The 20,015-nt window shown below is 43.1% G+C and overlaps 1 long non-coding RNA gene across 1 annotated transcript in view; it reads right to left on the bottom strand.

The window, feature by feature from the left end:
* The window catches only part of LOC138527823 (uncharacterized), a 38,160-nt gene extending 21,234 nt beyond the window's left edge, over window positions 1-16,926 (bottom strand). Inside the window, exons 1-2 of the long non-coding RNA XR_011284055.1 lie at window positions 16,824-16,926; window positions 1,450-1,545 (exon numbers count right to left, since the gene is read on the bottom strand). This is a non-coding gene — a long non-coding RNA (uncharacterized lncRNA). The remainder of the gene's footprint in view (window positions 1-1,449; window positions 1,546-16,823) is intronic.
* Window positions 16,927-20,015: the final 3,089 nt, after the last annotated feature.

The following is a 20,015-nucleotide window of genomic DNA, read 5'->3' as shown; positions in this document are numbered from 1 at the left end:
CCCAGCCCTCACCCTGGCCATCCCAGATGGATACACCATCCACAGACAAGATCGACCCCTCACCAGGGGTGGCGGAGTAGCCCTCATTGCCAAAGAAAGCCATACTGTCAGAAGAATAGAAGGCGAACTTGGCCTCAGCTGTGACTACCTCCCACTCAAAATCAACCTCTCTCCTAACATGACTCTGGCTCTCCACATCGTCTACCGCCCCCCTGGGCCTACCACAGACTTCCATGACTCCCTCATCCATTCCCTCTCCGCCAATCTGAAAAAGACTTCCAAAGGCTTACTCACTGGTGACCTCAATCTCGGCCTCAATGACCCTAACAACGCTCACGCAGCCACCTTAGATAAAGCCCTATCCACCTTAGGATTCGCGCAAGCCATCGCCCACCCCACACACTCCAAAGGACGCTCACTGGACTGGGTCTCCCACAACTGCCCAGTACACATTACTGAGAACTCTCCCATCCCGTGGTCTGCCCAGCACTACATCCAATTTGACCTTGACACATCCAAAGAGTCCCCCCTCCCACAACTCCCCTCCCTCCAGGCCTCTCCAGAAGTTCCCGCCAGCTCACGGCTGAAAACATTACTCCTTTCCTTAAAGTACCTGCACTCCAGGCTCCTTTCTCGCAGGACCCTGATACCCTCGCCAGCTCCTTCAAGCTAGCCATTACCCAAGCGGTTGACTCTATTGCTCCCCTCACTCTCAGGAAAGCCATGAAAGCCAAGCACACCAATGCCTGGTTCTCCCAGGATTTGCTCCAAGTGCGTGCTAAAAAATGTGCCGCCCTAGCAACCTGGAAAGCCAAACCTAATGATACTACCAAACTAGCCTTCTCCAAAGACTACAAATCTGCCATAACCAAAGCTAAAGCTAACTCCTTCAACACAAGGATAGCCAACGCCAAATTTGGCACTGAGGAAATCTTTGCCATCTTTAGGGAGCTAGAATCACCATTCTCCCCGCCACACATCCTCTTGAAGGATGAAAAATGGTGTAATGACATCCAATCCGCCATGCTCAACAAACTCAATACACTGCAAATGAAAATCCTAGCTCACCAAAAAGCCCTAACCCTCCTGATTGCTTCCCAAAATAGTCATCAGAACAAGGAGACTATAACTAACTCCTCTCCAGTATTCAACTTCAAGGACGTCACCGAATCCGAAGTCATCTCCCTCCTAAATACTATTAAACCATCCAACTGCAAGGGCGACGCCTGTCCCACTCAGCTAATTAAGGACTGCAGTACCACCCTCGCCCCCTTCCTGACAGCCTTTATCAATGCCTCCTTCCAATCAGGCCTTTTCCCGTCCGACCTCAAAGAGGCCTGGGCTCGACCACTCCTCAAAAAACCATCCCTTGACCCTTCAGTACCAGGTAACTACAGGCCTATTACCACGGTCCCCTTCCTGCTTAAAATTCTGGACAAAGCAGCTTACCTGCAAGTCCAAAAATTCCTTGAGGACCACCGCCTTCTGAGCCTTCGGCAGTCTGGTTTCAGGCGACGACATGGGACCGAAACGGCCTTACTGGACCTGAAAAATCAAATGGACGATATCAGAGATGCAGGGAAACCTGTGCTCCTTCTGCTCCTTGACCTATCCGCTGCATTCGACCTTGTTGACCACAATACACTCTGGCACCACCTCTCCATTGCAGCCAACTTCTCCCCTAAAGCGTGTGCGTGGATCACGTCATTTCTGCAGGAACGGGCCATGAAAGTCTTTTCCGACTCGGCGTGTGCCTCTCCCAGCAACATTAAATGTGGAGTACCCCAGGGGTCCTGCATCGCTCCCACCCTCTACAATTTATTTACGAGGCCTCTCTTCAACCTTCTCGACACCTTGGGCATCTCATACACCAACTACGCTGATGACACGCAGGTGCTCATCCCTCTCACAGGTGACTACGAGGCAGACAGGATCACCCTTAACTCCATTTACTGCACCATCCAAGCCTGGATGGCAGAAAATTGGCTGTGCCTCAACCGCGACAAAACCGAGCTCCTACTCATTGGGTCACCAACCATCCTGGGTAACCTTGACAAGAAATATCGCTCCTTCACCATCGATAACATACCCATCGAATTGTCCCGCACAGTCAAAACTCTCGGAGTCTACCTTGACTCAAACCTCACCATGAACAGGTAGGTCAACGCCATTGCATCCTCATTGGCCTACTACTCTAAACTGCTCAACGCAGTAAGACCCTTCCTAACCACGCAGAACTGCCTTACTATTGCCAGGGCCACCATTGGTTCAAGAATGGACTATTGTAATGCTCTCCTCGGAGGCACATCCAGCAAAAACATTGCCAAACTCCAGCTTGTCCAAAATAATGCACTTAGGGCCGTCACTGGACTTCCGAAAAAGGATCACATATCGGACCTTAGGAGACAGGTGCACTGGCTTCCCGTTAAACAGAGAGTTATCTTCAAAATCCTCTCCATTACCCACAAATGCCTCCACGATCTAGCGCCCCCCTACCACTCCCAGTGCGTCTCCATGCCCACCTCCACCAGGCCGCCTAGGCTAGCACACACCAACCTGATTACCAAGCCGAAAACATGCAGAGTGCATGCTGGAGGCTCTAGTTTTCCAGCAATCGCTGCCGACCACTGGAACGCACTCCCCACTCACATCAGGGCTATCAACTCCCACTTGGTGTTCCGCAAAGCCATCAAAACCAGTCTGTTCGTTTGAAATGTTCGTGCCTAGTATTTGCTTGGTACTCAACTGAAATCTATGTCTGCTTAATGTACTTGCAACTGACCGCCTTATGATGTAACTAAGTAATCGCATGTTCCAAAGTCGTATTCTTGCCTACTTATACCTTCTTGAAAAAGCGCCTCAATGCCATTGGGCTGTAGTGCGCTATACAAATGTAAAAAATAAATAAAAAAATAAAAATAAAGAAACAACACACGGCAGCCTGCAAGTTTTAGAGTCCATGCACTCATTGAATCATTCAAAAGCATAGCTCATCGTGAGGATACCTTCTTAGGGTTCAATCTTACAGATGAGGGCAGAGGCTTGTCAGCAGATTTTATTGAGAAATGTGCGAGGATACCACCACCAAACACACTTAGGCAATTGCTAGCAAAACCATTTATGCTTTGATAAAGCCACATTTCAAAGCAGCTCATTGGTAGCTATAACACACTCACACTCTGCACCATGCATACTTGTTAATGACTCAAACCAGTCCTTTGCAATACAGAAATACAGAAAAAGATTTAGAAATAAACCTGTTGATGGGAAATAATACTTTCACATACACAGTTTGCAATCTAAGGGAGACTAAACCAATTCCATATATGTCACATGTGTATTCCACACCTGAATTAAGATTTACATCTAAGGAAAAGATTATTTCTTCAGTTCACATGATAATTCAGAAAGAAAGGCTGTTGGTGGCAAATCTAACTATACACATAAATACACATTTAGCTCAACTTGAGGTTGCCACAAAAGCTAGCATGCCCAATGCAAAGGCTCTACTTACTAGATGGATTCAATGGTCAGCATCTCAACTTGCTCCAGATTTAAGGTATCATTATAAAACAGAATTGCAAAGAATGAGTGGATTGACATGGACAATGGATACAGAATCAGTCAACTCACTGCCTGATATGCCATTGTTTGATTTTTTTTCCAAATAATATACTGTGATGGCTCTGCTGTACCAGCTATTTGAACACATTCAAAATATGCTGCTGCATGTGCAACAGTGGTAGGACATTTTACACAAGAAGATGCATCTATACATACTGATACTGCAACAAAGCATCTTGGAGACATGTCAGCCCAGACTGCAGAATTGCATTGATTGCTGCTTGCATTGTGCCAAGCAGACTCAGAGAAGGCCACACTAGTAGTCTCAGATTCAGATTATATTGTCAGGGTTTATAACACTGATTTTCATTGTTGGATTCAAAATGACTTTAGAAACATTAGACATACAACTATTGCTTCCAGGCATCTCTGGAAACAAGTTTGGGACCTTAAACAGACTTACCCTTTGCTATGGGTGATGCACACAAGCGCACATACTAAAGGGCACATTCATAGCATTGGCAGTGCATAAGCAGATACATATGCCATAGAGCACACAGTGAGAAAAATGATTGCAGCCATAACTCGATCAGCAACTGCAATGGATTAGGATATAAAATGAGTGTGTTTGGGTATTATACCCAGGCCGAAAGGTTTCCCAAGTAATTACATTTATGACATTGAGAATAATAAAGCAGTAGTCACAATTCCTATGAAAAAGGGGATCCTATTAAAAGATGAATCCCTAATAGATCAGACAGGCTGGAGTTGCATCTACCCATTTTGAGGTTACTGCAACTGCAGAGCTGCTCCTTGACAGATATTGGTGGCCAGGATTAAGGCAACAGGTTAAAGTGTACATAGCAAACTGTGACACATGTCTGAAGACAACTGTGGACCACAGCAAAACACCTAAAGAGGCTCCTTTAAGGAAGGCTACCTCACCTTTTGAGATTCAGTATCTGGATCACATAGGCCCACTACCAGCAATAAATATGTACGAATACATTCTAGTGATAGTGGATTCTTGCACTAGGTTTACCTGACCTGGAAGATTCCTCAAAAGAGAGCAGATTGCAAATCAGTCATACAGGCTCTTGAGGTGTAGTAGCCGTGACAGCAACTCAAACGCTCCATGGTCAGGTTGGGCCCAGAGGAAGGGATTAGAGGCTAGGGGATAAGAGCTGCACTTTTCTAAACCTGTATTATCCAGAGATGAAATGGGCTTACAGAAAGAGCAAACCGCTCAATAATGTTGAGCCTGACTCAATGCATCCTTTCGATGGGGGGTAACTGGGTAGACCATGTGCATCTAGTTAGCAGAAGTTTAAATGATTTACCATGCCAGTCTCTATGCAACGGTAAAACTCCATCTGAACTCTTGTTTGGGAGAAAGATGTTTATGTTTGATCTGCACACTCTCCCCACACCCCTCTCGAGGCAAGAGCAATTGCTGGCAACAACGCTGCTGAGGGAATCCCTCCAGGTGGAAGCTGCTGAGGCCAGTCCTGAGACCACTCTCAAAGCAGGAGATTGGGTCCTGGACATAATAAGTCTCACAAGGCCCATCCTATAGACCAGCAGTACAAGTAATCAGATTGAAAGGTTCCAGAACTGCTGTCCTGCCCGCAATACCACCCAAGAGAGGCACCAGACAAGTTTCCGTGGATCACCTAAAACCTGCTGCAGATGGTTAACGCAATGTTTCCATGCAATCATCCTTTTCCAGTTGAGGAGCCCACAGTAGAAGAAGAGATGGAGATCAGACAAATGATGATAATTGGTGTGCAAGATGAGGATGAATATGCCACTCTTGACTACAACTCGACAATTCAGGGAAGTACTGCAGGTCTGCCAATTTGGAAACAGAACACCATTCTGGTTGCTAAAGTAATGAAAGAAATATTTTGGACAGACTTTCTGAAACGGTGTCATATAATGGTGACAGTATACTTCCTTATACTGTGGCTGAGCATCATTATGTTTCTCATCTCACTGACTTCGAGGCATATTTTGAGCAAGGTTTCCACTCCACCTGCAAGCAAGGTAGCTGTCATAAAGCCTTTTAGTTCTTCACACATGCTAGAGAAAAGAGAGCTACAAGAGCCAGGAACTTCAGCCTCAATACAAATGTTTCTTCTAACCATGGGTCATGTGTGGAAGCCATAATTTAAGACGTTTAATGGCCCAGTCAAGCAGCTGCAAGTTCACATGTTTTCATTGATTGATGCGTCCAGACTGTTCGCCCCCAGTAATCCTATGTCCAGAACATATAGAGAACTGTTAAGAACTGGGCTTCAGGCATTTGCGCAAACTGCGTTGTTTGATGCATTTGATGATGTTGAGGATCTCCATGAAATGAGGTCCCATGTGTGTTATGTGTGATATTACCCTTCCTTTTTACTTATCAAGTGTGAGCCCATCCTGTGGCCCAAATACACTTTCTGGGAACACTGTGCAGTACCTTTCCAAACCGATAGTCCTGAATTCCAAGAACGGTTCCCATATATTTCACTGAGACCATACCAAGCAGGGGATTACATGTTTGAAAATCAATATAAACTCCCTCCAGAACCAAATGATGCACAGCACATGTATGTTGCAGATTCAGTCATTTTTCAGAGAATATACTTTTCAAACATGACTGAACAAACATGTTGGGAAACTGTACCTCAGTGGTCTACTTGGGGTCAGCAGATGTGGCAAATCAAAGGTGTTCACACGTTAGACATGGCAAGGCTTCCCACATTTCATGTATTTTTTAAATTATACACAGTTCCAGACCACTTGCAGTAATAGGAACTTGAGCTTCTACCCTGAGTGGAAGAGGGAAGAAGGTGAGCCCTGGAGTGTGTCCTATAGAGAAGAAAAAGAATGCAATGGTACCAAGTATATTACCTACCCATCAGGGAGTCTTGTATTATGGGTGGTTCAAGCTAATTAATGCAATCAAAGAAGAGCAGGAACCAGTGTGGGCCCAAATAGGGCATGGAATTCTCATAACACCTTCCTGACACAAGCTATATCCATATATAAGCTGTGCCAAGGAATGCTGAGCGAGGTGATACAATCTCTAGATAATGTCATAAAAAGAAGAGAATTTGACAGCTATCATGCAGCCAGCTGCTGTCCTGAGGTGCACACAGAGTGGGTGTAGGAGATCAGCTACCTGCACCACCTCTGACACTAGAGTACCTTGTGAGGTGGGACAAGCATCAATAACAGGTAAAACTTACACTTGGTCACAGGCATTAATGCAAATTATGCAGACTGAAAGTGAGGCAGTGTGACTAGAATTTCATACATCAGATTCTAATGATCAGGGGCTAGAGCAGGGCTTCCATGCACTAAGGGATGTCATTACAGATGTAGTAGAATTGGTTGGAGTGACCTATCTATGATTAGAAGCGAACAAGAAGCTGCAGTAAGTCTTTATGTGGTAACAGATGTTCTGGACACTATTAGCAGAGGAGTCCCAGATTGGAATCTAAGTTCATGGCCAGAACAGATAAATGCACTTAACCTGCCCAAGGTTGCAATACCTCAGGCAATGTCAGGCTCTAAATGTGTTATTCTTAGTGTACTTAAAATATGTTTTGCAGCATCATCTGCATGGGTACGAGGATTGACTAATTGGATCTTGCATGGTGTGTAAATATTCCCCTTCAGGGGACACCTTCCATGGGATGTCAGGAACTGCATTCCTGGGGTAATGTGCACTTGGTTAATGACTCTTGGATCAAGGAAGACTATGTAGTGCCTTATTCACATGCATTTGTGTCAACTTCAAGTCCTGAAATAACACTGTACTCATTACGTCAATACAAAGGGTCTACTTGCAGGGTCTGCGTGCTTGAAGAGCAAGTGAATTCCGGTGACAGTAACACTAAATGCACACTATATGTTACACCAATAGTATTTTTTCACAGTCAAGTACACAGCTTATCTAATGGCTCATATCTGGGGCAATTCAATGTGTCCTGTTGTCATGTTGCAATTGGGGTTCCAACCTTGGTTAATGTGAGTGCACAAGTTAAGTGCTGTGGGTTTATTCTGAATCTACCCAGGCCATCACAATTCAAATTCCTACACTGGCTGAGTCTCAAGTTAAGACTGTCGAACGGGAAAACATATCATACCCTCTAGATCATATAAATATATATTGGCCTAGGCCAAGTCGCTCTGCGAGGAAATCCGCGTTGCAAGGTCCTGACCTTAGATATGTGTAAGCAGCCATTTTAGGTTCATCCGCCATTTTAGATTCTCTCTCTAAAGTCACCCTGTGTTCTTAGATGGTGGACAGTGTCGTTTTGAATGTAACATGGCCGTCTTGACCTTTGTGTGCAAGTTAATGTCTAAACTGCCTGCAGGCCAAATGTTAGGGTCATGTACTGAGACCTTGTCCCTCGTTGATCTGTGTATAAAGGATTACCTGTACCAATGAGACTAATCCATGAACGTATATCGTGCACAATACTGTTTTAGCATCTTATGTGAACACTTGTTTTACTATATTGTATAAAGTTATGTGCAGAGGCTCAACGCGAAATCCAAAGACACACTGTTGCTATTGTAACATGTTTGAGAATATGTTAAGGATAACCACCAAATGTAAAGCTGCATAAATTAGGGAACAAACTCGGGACGAACCCAAAATCCTAGATTCATTAACCTGCAAGTGGGTTGAACATCATGTTTTGGGGTGTATAAAAGGTGCGACTATTCTGATGTACAGTCCCACTCACTTCCCACACCGAACGGCCTGGTATTCGCTGTGGTGAACTGAGAGCTTGATAGCTATTTGATACTCTGTTTCTTTGAAAACTGTTCAGTTACTTTGAATAAAGATCTGTGTATCTTTATAACCTGCGTTTGGTGTATTTCCTTTTGAAGGTACTCAGCCTCGATATCTTCTTTTGCTTTCACAAGACCGTTACAATTTCAAAAATTGAGCTTGCATATGGCACGCCTGAAAAACATGCATCTAACAGAGTGCAGCAATGAAGAGTGTGATCTTTAAGCATACTCCACAGTGGTCAAAAAGATTGCATCTCTGCTAACCTATGAAGATACAATTTAAGAGGCCATGCACTCTTTAATTGACAGATCACAGTTAACTGACATGAATACTGTTTTTTCTGTGGTTACGATGATTGCAACAAAAGCTTTTTGAAAAGGGCTGACCATGCTGGACACATTCATTAAAACACTGACTTATTTGGCAAGTGCTTCATTGTGTGCTAATAATTGGATTTTCTCTTTTATGCTGCTGTAGACACTGAATTATGAATGTTCGCAAAATGAAGCGCCTCACAGCAACTTTTTTTGGTTCAGAGCTGAGCTATGCACACGCCTTGGGTACCAGCAATGTGCTCAATTTCAAAAACATTTGATTTTCTCATTGATCAGGAAGAAGTCAATGGTCTCAGCTATTTGCAGATGCTTGGTGTGCGCCAAGGAATCGCTTCTTGCCAAGAGCGTGGGGGTCAGAGTCTCATCATCCAGACTTGCATTGTGACATACTCAACTTGCCAAAACTTTGTCCATACAGACACGTGTGTGGCATCCAGAGTTTCTTCCCTCAAGTGTTCAACTGTGATTTCCTCCAAATCCCTCCAGAAGCCACAGCTCGCCATAGGAGCATGTCAAGGAAAAGGAATTTCTCAGAGAATGGCGAAAGTGACGACTATGTCCCGATGTCTCCTGTGAGACAAACACACAGGCAAGTGAAACAGATGAGCATCCAGTCGCAAAGCCTAGTTCAAGCCAGACACAAGATGACACATGCCCAATCTCAAACCCTGGGCCCCAGGGACCTTCCACAGTCGAGACAGGTGATGGATACCTCTGGTTCCCGGAGTGCATGGCAGAATAAGCCAATGCCAATGTCCTTGCAGAAACCTGACATGAACATTTTGTTTCCTTCACCACTTTGCTTTCTAACGCACCTCAAAAGAGGATTAGTAGCAAACCCTGAGTTCAGAAAGCCTAACATTTTGCAGAATCTGCCACTACTGGCATCACAATCAGGGACCACAGAACTGAACATATACTGCATTATACCTCAATGTACACGTTTGTGCACACAGTGTACATATGTATTGGATGACCTCCACTTGCAAATCACTGTGGGAAACAGGCACTCACATATTGGTCTACCTCAAGGAGCACCAATTTAAACTGTGGACGGTTTACACATGTGGTCATAAGCTCACAATCACACATTCTAAAGTGCATTGAGTCAGAAAGTCAGGAGCCAGGTTATGTGGGTTGATAATTTCTAATGGGTTCTCAAAGAAGCCTGTGTCTTACCTTGAAATTATTGCCAGTAAGGAGGTTGAATTAACCTAAATACCTCACATTAAATACATGCATTCATTTATGTATTCTTAGCTATTTCCTGTAACAGAATTTTGGACTTATCCTGAATATCTCACTGTTAAATTCATGTATTCACGTATGCTTGTGTTAGCCATAACCGCTAACTGTTTCAAAGTGTGATGCATGTATTCATTTGATTTTTTCTAGCAGCTACAACAAGTTTCTAGGCACTTATGTATTAACCAAGCAACACATGTTTTTGTGCATGCAGCAATCATTACTCACCATTGCTAGGATGCGTATGCTTTATTTTGACACCGACATAGGTGGCCTGTCTTGCAAATATAGCTCCTTGAAGTTTTTAATGATGGCTTCACACAGCTACGGACAGCTTTTCATAGCTTAGCTTATACGACCTGTAGCCATGAAAAGTGTTCTTTAAACATACACCACACTTTTAACATAGAAATGTAATGATGCATATACTGTGTGTGACACTTGAGGAACAAGTGTTCATAAGCTCTGCAACTGTACAAAGAAATCTATTCATATATTTCCATTCACAAAGATAGAATCACCATCGTCTCTGATTAATGTTTTTTACAGTTATGGAGTTAAAAAAAATATATCCGTATGAATGTCTAATGAATATTGACGGGAATGTAGTTGTATGTGAATTTAAAAGTAGGTTCAAAGAGCATGATGATTCTACAAGGGCCATGCATTCATATTTAATATTAAGCCTAATGCAGTGAAGGAAATAAATACTATTCAAAATGTGAGGCGAAATAGAGAAAAGGAACTTTGCAAATAAAAATGCATTTACTCACATGTTTGTATTCTGCTGTCCTAACAGATTATTTAGAAATATGCTTACACGCCAAAAAATATATTAAGTCAAACAAATATAGTTTCATCAAGTGAATGTAGACGAGCAAAATGCTTAATTGTATTAGAGATAAACATCTGCATTGGACATCTCCTAAAGACTGGAAAAGGACCTTTGCAGTCTGAGTGTGCCTGTCTCTACCGAGTCAGAGATTGTTTTAATTGGGGAAGACTGACATCCTCCATATTAATGTCATGAAATTGTCCACTCACCCTAGTGATGGCAATGCACTGAAAAGCTATTAAGACCAGTTGATGAAGGGGTGGGGTAACGTCATTCTTATGTAATTCATTCTGCAGTGTTGCTATTAAATATTTTACGAATCAACCTCATCTGGGATTTGAGTGCCAAACAATTGTCCATTGCAGGGTCTTAAGAGAGATTTTGCATACCTAATAATGTTGCCATGTTTTTCACATGTTTGGCCCATGGAAGGGAACAGCCACGAACTGCATCTATTACAACCATCAAGGCATAAGATGGAAACCAATATAATAGTTTTATGTGTTCCAAGATGGAAACCAATATAATAGCAGTTTTAAGTGTGCCAAATGCATGTTGCTTACAACAGTAATTCAAAGTCAGATGGCATGTTTGGTGTTCTTCTTGGAATGGCAAAGACCTTCTACAAAACATGTGTATTAAAATACCCATAGTTTAGCAATTTGGCTACAACCACATACCTTTGCATCATACAGGGCAGTGTGTGTATTTGTACACCTCCATTGTTTCTTTAATAGCCTTATTGACAAACAAATGTGAAGAACCTACAATGGCCTAACTAGCGCAGTCCAGAGCCACAATCCTTTTCTCAATTTGGTCAATCCAGTATCCACTGATGCGAAGACCCAGGTATTTAAACTGATTGACTCTGTCAATGTTTAGGTTTTACATCAGAGATCTCTTATTACTAAGAGTGCAGACCATAGGTTTGTATTTAGTGCAGTTGATCTCCATATCTTTGTTGCAGCTAAATTCCTGAAATGTGTTAGAGGCCAGAAGGTATTTTTGAAGGTACACAGCATCATGAACATGCCTTCCTACCACTCACTATGTCTACCTCTCTCTACCTCTCTTGCTCGCTGTCTAGTTCTCTCTCACATTTTCTCTCTAGCTCTCTCTCATTTGCTCTCTCTCTCTTTCTCGCTCAACTATATAAAGTGTATGCACTTTGTGATAAGTATCATGGAATGACAGATGTAGGGAGCGGGTTGCCTGGGAACTCACTAATTGCTTTAAATACACTGCTGTGGGTTCTGGAAGGCATGAACTTTTTGTTGCAGAATTGAGCTCTCTGGAAAAAAGGACAATGGGCCTCATTACGACCCTGGCGTTAAGGGTTTAACGGTGCCGTAAAAGGTGTCAGCGCCGTTAAACCCTTAACGCCTCATTACGAGTTCCCTTTGCGGGACCCGACCTTAACGCCTGCTTTTAGCAGGCGTTAAAGTAGGGTGCCTCAAAGGGACCTTGGTGCTAAGAACGGTGCCACAATTTGCGGCACCGTACCTAGCGCCTTCCCCATTCCCATTGAGCCCTATGGCTCAAGTGTTTAATATATCTTTGTGAAACAATAGGGTTTGGGCCAGCATCCCTGAACATTTGCTTGAAAAATCTGCAGCAGTGCCTTCAGCAGTAGGAAGCTTCAAAGTGCGGAACACCAAGGGTTTCTGCTAAAACCCCACTCTGTGTTCAAGTGGGCTTTGATAGGAGGGATAGAATGTTTGCTGAACTTAGAGCTATGATTAGAGATATCAAGAGTGGGAGAGTGTGTTCTGAATTATACATGTTGTCTGTTGTGGTTAAACAACCTCTCTCGAACACATGTCCATGCAAACAACCACAGACCCAAAGGGAAACTCCATCTTTCCCTTGTATCCCTCTCACCTGGTGTTGAGTGCTCTCCTTGTGTTCAGTCATAATGGACCTGCATTCAGTTTGTGTTGAACAGGCCACATTTTCAGACATGCACCAAAAAATAGATACAAAGCATTTCCACAGACGAAATAGGCATTGTGCAGGAAACAAAGACATGTATTAAATGCCCCGACCCCCATTGCAGCTGTGAGAAGCCATTTGGAAGTGGCCCTGCTCTGGGATGACTGAAAAAATTCTCAACTCTGCCTTCACTTGGAGCAACCTTTATCAACATAAACCACAGAATAAAATAAAATACATTTGCTGTATTTTGGGCAGGTCAAACACATTGATTGGTGCAAGCATCCATAGTGTCTATACATTGGTGAGAATCTATTGGGTAACATTCTCTGGCACTAAAATCCATACCACCCCTTTCTGACACCAGACCCTGAAATCTCCCTCCCATTATTACATCATTACATTACATTATTACATCACCATTTGCTTGACCGGAAGATTAGCTGCAGGTTTTAGCTAGATCTTCTTTGCTTGGAAACAAAAGGAAATAGTGCACAGCAATCAAGGTCAAAATAAACTGGGCCATTGTCTCCATGTGCTCTGATTGGCACTCTCTTCACTCCGTATCTGTTCCCTTATGGTGTACAAAGTTTAGTTATACAAAAAAAACTTCCACAAGATACTGCTTAAACTGTATTTTCTACCATTTAATTCTATTTTGCATTATGTTGTACTGGCAAAGTCTGCACCTGGTGTTCTGGGCAAAATCCCTGCCTAAATTCTCAGTAACCATGGCTTCAGCTGCATACTATTGTCTGAGTTCTGGACAGATCTGTATTTGATTAATTATGCATGTTGTGCTCTCTGAAAGCCTTAAGACATGTATGTATTACCAATGCTGGCTGTGTCTTTCATTTTAGACAAGATGGCTGCCCATTACTCCCATATTTTCAGGGTTAATAAGCTATGCTTGCGTATAGTTAGTGTTCCATTCAGCTTATACATTGCTTACATTATGTTCTTCAGTATGCAAATATAATATCCTTCATGTATAAATGCATCTTTGACCTAGTGTCTGTGTTTCTTCCTGGTGAGTGCATATGTATGTTTCTATCATCTGTCTGGTCATTCTCGTCATCTTCAGCCCACATTCATATTCATCATTTGCTGCACCTGTTTAGAATATGGGCGATATGGCTGCCTCAGCGAGTGATGTTTCTCACCTTTACCATATTGGACCGGGAGAGGGGCAAGAGCCATAGGTCACAGTCACATGTTCAACTGTTCATCAACAGGGGGAGCAGAAATAGCTACATATGACATATTCATCTGCACCTCAAAATGTGTGTGAGGTGGCAGTAGAGCTGTGGACTCAAAGAGACAAACAAATAAGGGTCTGGGGTTTTGGGGGACAAGGTGACAGACAGGTTGTTGAAGCTATCAGGTGTGTGGGTTGACTGCCAACATAGTTGTCTTTGTTACGATAAAACAGTAAATGGGCCTTACATGATCTGAATGTAATACATACATACAAAGCCAGAACTCGGTTACTCTTAATCACCGGTATAGGAATGATTGGAGGTGTCAATATGACGATGTCGGTATGGCTGATCCAGGATTGTTGGAGATGACCACTGAGCTAGACAAACAGATAGCTAGAGATAGCTAAGTAGCTAGACATAGAGACAGAGATAGATAAATAGATGTACAGACAGATAGGATTGCAGCTAGAGAGATGGATAGAGACAGTTAGAAACAGATTGGCAGATGGATTGATAGATACAGCCTTGTTGATAGATAAGCAGACATACAGACTCACAATTACATGATTCCAGATGTACAGATAGGGAGCTAGCTGGATAGATGCAGGATTTGTGTGTCCCCCACCCCTCTGGACCTGGTGCAGGGTCCCGCCAGAGGAGTGTGCCCCACAGTTGTAGGAAAAATGGTATGCAGACAGATAGATAAGCAGATATATATATATTTGAATATATATTTGAATAGATATGCAAAGAGATAACAGATACAGATTATTAGATTGATTGATTAAAGATATACAAATGGATAGATGCAAACAGAATGGTAGATGTACAGAAATATTCTGAGATGGGATTTAGTCAGCAAGATATATAAATAGATGACAGGCAAACCTCTCTTCACTTCACACTCCTCCCTGTGGACTCTGCAGACAGACTTCTTTTTCATTCTCTGTTTTCCAGCATCCTTCTTTCTCTCCAATTCTCACTTTCTTCCTCTCTCAGCAAGATACATTACACGGTGTGTGATATGGATCAGGAAATGATAGGCATGGGGGCTGCCTGGAAACATCCCTCATTTCCCTAAGTATTGTGTAAAGGGTTCTTGGAGGCATGAACTTTTTGATTGAGAGAAAAAACTCATGGAGATATGAAAACAGTAGGCCAGGAATGCTCCTTTTTTGGTTCTCAGGAAAGAGGCTCAATACATCACCGTATCTTTCAGAGGTGCTGTGCCAGTAGGATGTACTTTTCCAGCGTTTGTCAAGGATTCAGGCCCTGGACCAGAATCTCTAGTAAATTTCCCCCAATACCCCCTTCAGGTTTGTGTTAAAAATGCCCTCTATCATTGAGTGGATGGCCATGGCATTCTAGAGCATTTTCCGAACTTTGCCCTCTGTTGTGCCCTCTTGCATTAAAGAACTGACATATCTCATGAGGTTGTTTGTACTGTTGTATATACACAATACAATATTAAATTATGTAATCTCTCTGTGCTATGCAGCATGGGAGCTATGGGCCAAACATCTGCTCCCTCTGTGGTCCTGTCTTGTCTCTGCCACACCCACCGGACCCTTCATGGCTTGTGCTGCTTCTTCTCGTGAGATCTCTCTAAGCACTACGCTTCACACCATCCTATTGTAGTTACAAAGAGTGGAAGAGTATTGGCTTATGCACATGTATTGCCAGCTGCATCCAAAACAACGCCATCTTGCTCCGGTAGTACAATCTGCAAAAGCATGTGGTTAACATTACCTCCACGCCCTCCTCTTCCTCATCCCAGTCCTACCATCACATTGTAAGGAATGTGACTAGCAGAGCAGGACTAGGCATAATGAAGATTACCAGTAAGTAGCCTCTGCATTTCCTCCATGTCCATCCCCTCCGTGTCACAGTTCTTTCAATCTGATGCTTTGACTGTGGCCATGAAGCGCACAACTAAGCATAATGACAATTACAGATACTAATAACATGCCTGAAGAGGGAAGAGGGAGTGCTATTGGTGAGCGTAAATACGTGTGTAGTCCAAAATGTATTAATGTCCTGTATGGAATTTGGTAAAGTGCAAAGAAATGAAAGTTGCTGTTGTGGGTGCTCTGTAAATAATGCAATTATTTCATTTCACGGTGCAACTAAAATGAGTGGACATGGTTTGCTGGTGTAATAGGTTTTGCCAGCCAGTTTTTCTTAATGTGATGGAGGCTTCTACAGGTTGGCCTAGATGATTGACATGTTGGCTAGTGAATTCGGCCGGATCTGATGAACAAGGGGCTCATTTTGCCCTGTATGCGGTTGATTCCCTTCATGACTGATTGGCGTCAATTTGTAGGGAGGAGAGGACGGTCGGAACGTGATTTACGCTTCCACCAATCCCTTCCTCTCGGCCATATAAAAATACTCCAGCATTTGCGCCAGAAGGGAAGTTCATGCTGGCGGAAATCCTGGTATCCCTATGGATCCATAAGAATCCTTTGCAAATGCTGCCTGCCGTGTCTATGGCAGGTGGAGTGAACTCAATTTGCCCAGCGGAGAGTGCACGCTGTACGCTGTCTTTTGCCCCCCCTTTTGGCACTACAGCGTGCAAATGATGATCATTTCGCAGAGGGGACGCGAGTACAGGTCCCCACCGCCAAATTGCACAGAACTCTAAAATTAGCTCCTAACTGTTCGTTATACAACACCGAATGACAGAAACCCCAGTGTCATTTGTGGAGGACATAAAAACAAAACCCGTGGATCCAAGCAATCCCTCTCGATGCATATTTCAAGGATGCATAGGCCTTTTTTAATTTTTTCCAATAGTCGCAACACAGCCCGCAATGAGATAAACATTGTCTATCTATACTTTCTCAATCGACAAAGTTCCTGAGTAATGCTATTCTGTGTCATATCGGAGGTTTGCGAGCCATTGGCAGTACCTGGGTAACCTCGGGTTCGCAACTCCTCTGACTGTTCTTGCAGGCGCTTCACTGTAGCTCCTCTTCTCATTCAGGAATCCGCCTCTCATCTCATGTTCTCAGTCATACTCAAGCAGGCAGTTCACTGGTTTGCCTGCTAACAATTGCTTCAAATTCTGCAAAAATGAAAATAAATGTCTGGAAATCCCAAGAACTAAATAGACACTGCCACCTAGTGTACACATGACAAAAATGCACCTTATTTGAATTGAGGACATTAAACTCAGAATTCGTGAAAAGCACTCAACTATCCTCCACGTCTTTATAGCACTGCCTCCCACTACGCATATTAACGTAGACCTCTAACTGCAGCTTTGGCGCAGTGTTATTACATCATAAATCAGAGGACATTGTTTTCTTTCATGATCAAAAAGATCACAACTCAGGATTGTATGGATGGGGTTTGTGTCTACATTTGTAAAATACAGTTCCTTCTTCCGCAAGTCATATTTTTAGAACACATGTTAAAAATAGTCTATTTTATTCCCCTCCATGGAGCTAAAACAAACCTATTATTCACTTGGCTGGTTGATAAGGTCCACAGCAAAAACGTAGTATTGTTGTCCCACTTGTTATTTAAATTGTCGGATTATTTTTAAGCGCATATATGTGTACAAATGGTGTATTGTGAAAAGTGTGCTCTTTATGAGTGTTATATTTTTGATATTCTGACTTTTCTTAATAGTAGATGATAATAAAAGAACATTAATAATAACAATGTTGAGTAATTATTGTGTGGATGGCAAGCCATAGGGATATCTGCAATGTCTTCACCCTATGGGGAGGATAGCTCAGGGAGAACCTGCTTGCCTTGGAAGCAAGACGACACGGAGCAACGAAGTGTCATCTTGGTCCGCGCTTAGAAAACTCTGGGTATTAAGCACGTTATCATAGGGTTGTAAAGCACGCCGAAGCTCAGTCGTGCTCAATAAATATCATATTGCTAATAATAAGAGATGGCGTATCCGTTTGACATTTTACCGATATGAATCCCCAAAGGAACAGTGTATTGCGGTTAGAGTTGACTATCTCAGTATGCAGCACAATAGAAATGCACTAGGCCCATTTTGCTTCTAAACAATATCGTGCCATTCTAAAGTGCTCCCCCATCCACATTGTTTTCAATGGATCATATCCTACCTTATATTCGACATCCCCCTTGAGTTACTAATACCTACCTGCTCCTGTTATGCAGAATCATATGCAGTACCCTTTGGGAACACCACACAAAATTAAGACTACAAGTGGCAGTACACATTCACCTTTAGTACAAGCCTGCACTACACAGTAAAGTGGTAGTGATGGCTGAGCACCAGACTTATCTCAAGAGCAAGTGAGCAGTATCAATAGTTACACAAAGGACAGCAATTACTATGATTCAAACAAACACTGACTCAAGTTTTCTGAGTAAAAGAATATACATTTATTTACACCATCAGTTTTAAAACAGTTCACTAATATAAAACAGCAGAAAATAACAATCTTAATATACTACAATAACACCCAATCAATTCTGGACAAGTTAAGCTCAAGATGAAGTGTGAGCAAAATGGCACTCCAGCAATTTAAAAGGGAGAAAAGACAAGGTTGTTCAAAATCAAGAACACCAACAAGTGATAGGCAGGGCAATCTAGAAAAGGCTTACTACAACTAGGATTCAAATCAATAGGCTTGGGCCAATGTTAATGGTTTAGAGTCTTTGCAGAGGATCACACAGTTCAGAGTAGTTCGCGGTTAAGTCTTTGCCAAGAGTTCAAAACGAAGTTGGTCAGAGGAAAAGTTATTCAAAAGAGAAGAGAAGGACATGCCTTTGAAGTGGTGAAAGATTTCACTTTCACCGTTGTCGGACGGAACGAACGACTGGATTTGAACAGTACCTTAAATGAAGAATGCTGTAGCTGAGGTGGTTGTTCCTGACAGTTTCGGCAGGCTCACGGTTCCTGAAGCGACTGTTGTGGTGACAAGAAGGAGGAAGACTGGAGGTTCCTGCACTGCCCAGGAAAGAAGCCAGCAGCAGAGCAAAGCGTCGAATAAAAGGTGTGCACCTTAACAGCAAAAATTGGCTCTCTCTCACTGGCTATCCGGTTTCCTGTAGCACAGCAAATTTGACCAGGCTGAAGAAGAAGTCCAGGGGCTTTGTGAGCTGGTTGGTACCACCAGGCTCAAGGGGAGAAGACTCCTTGCGGACCTCCCTTGTCGTGCAGCAGGGCTTCACTGGGTGTCCAGCAGTTGCAGCAGTCATCTTCCTTCAGCTTCCCGTTGGCTCTCTCGATCCAGTGGCGACTCTGTCTTCCAAGTCCCAGAGACCTGCTTTTAAGCAGTTTTCCCCCATTCACACAGCCTGGCTGTCAATCACACAGCAGGGTGGCTGTCCTGGCAGCACAGTCACCTAGCCAATCAAACTACAGTGTGACTAGGGTCTCCAAGGAGACCCTGTGCAGTGGGCCTCAAACCCCTCCCTCACATCCTGTCCACCCAGACACTCAGGCATTTTAGGAGGGCATCTGTGCTGAAGCCCGCCAAAGGACAGTGACCAAAGGAACCAAACTTGGTTTGGCGCGCAGAGTAAAATACGAGAAAGACCTTTACAAAAAGTAATGGCGTAGACCCGACCGGAACCAAATAAAATTAAATGGTGTCCAGCAGGTTAGAGTTTGAGGCTACCACCATAGCCTCTAACAGTACCGAGGCAATTTTCATAGCTCACGGTAGAATAAAAATGGTAGATACCACTGCCACCAGCCAAATCTTAGAGAAAGGAGAATGAAATAATGTTCCATGAGAAACAGACAAAAAGGGATAACAATTAACCATTCCAGTACTCTATGGAAGATAGTTTGTACTGGGTCTGTAAATTTAAAAAGACTGGTAACGTCAACGGCAACTTTACATGTTCTGGGAGACAGTAGTCAGTCCCAGAATATGGAGTTTTAGAGTGGGAAGTCTAAAAAGACAACCATGTGTCACTGCACTAAAGGTGCTGTGTGACACACAGTAAAAAGATGATGCCTATGGAGTAGGTGAGACTCCATAGTCCATGAGCACAAAATGTACAACACACAGCAAAAACACATGTAAGAGTGGGAAAAAAGGCTTACACTCTTACCAGGTGAAAACAAAAATCCTAGAAATCCAGCAAAGCTGCTGAGGGAT

This window comes from Ambystoma mexicanum, chromosome 7q (genome assembly GCF_040938575.1).
Source record: "Ambystoma mexicanum isolate Mex_15411 chromosome 7q, UKY_AmexF1_1, whole genome shotgun sequence".
Classification (NCBI taxonomy): domain Eukaryota; kingdom Metazoa; phylum Chordata; class Amphibia; order Caudata; family Ambystomatidae; genus Ambystoma; species Ambystoma mexicanum.
Note: the sequence above shows the minus strand (reverse complement) of the source record. Positions and strands in the feature narration are given on the sequence as shown.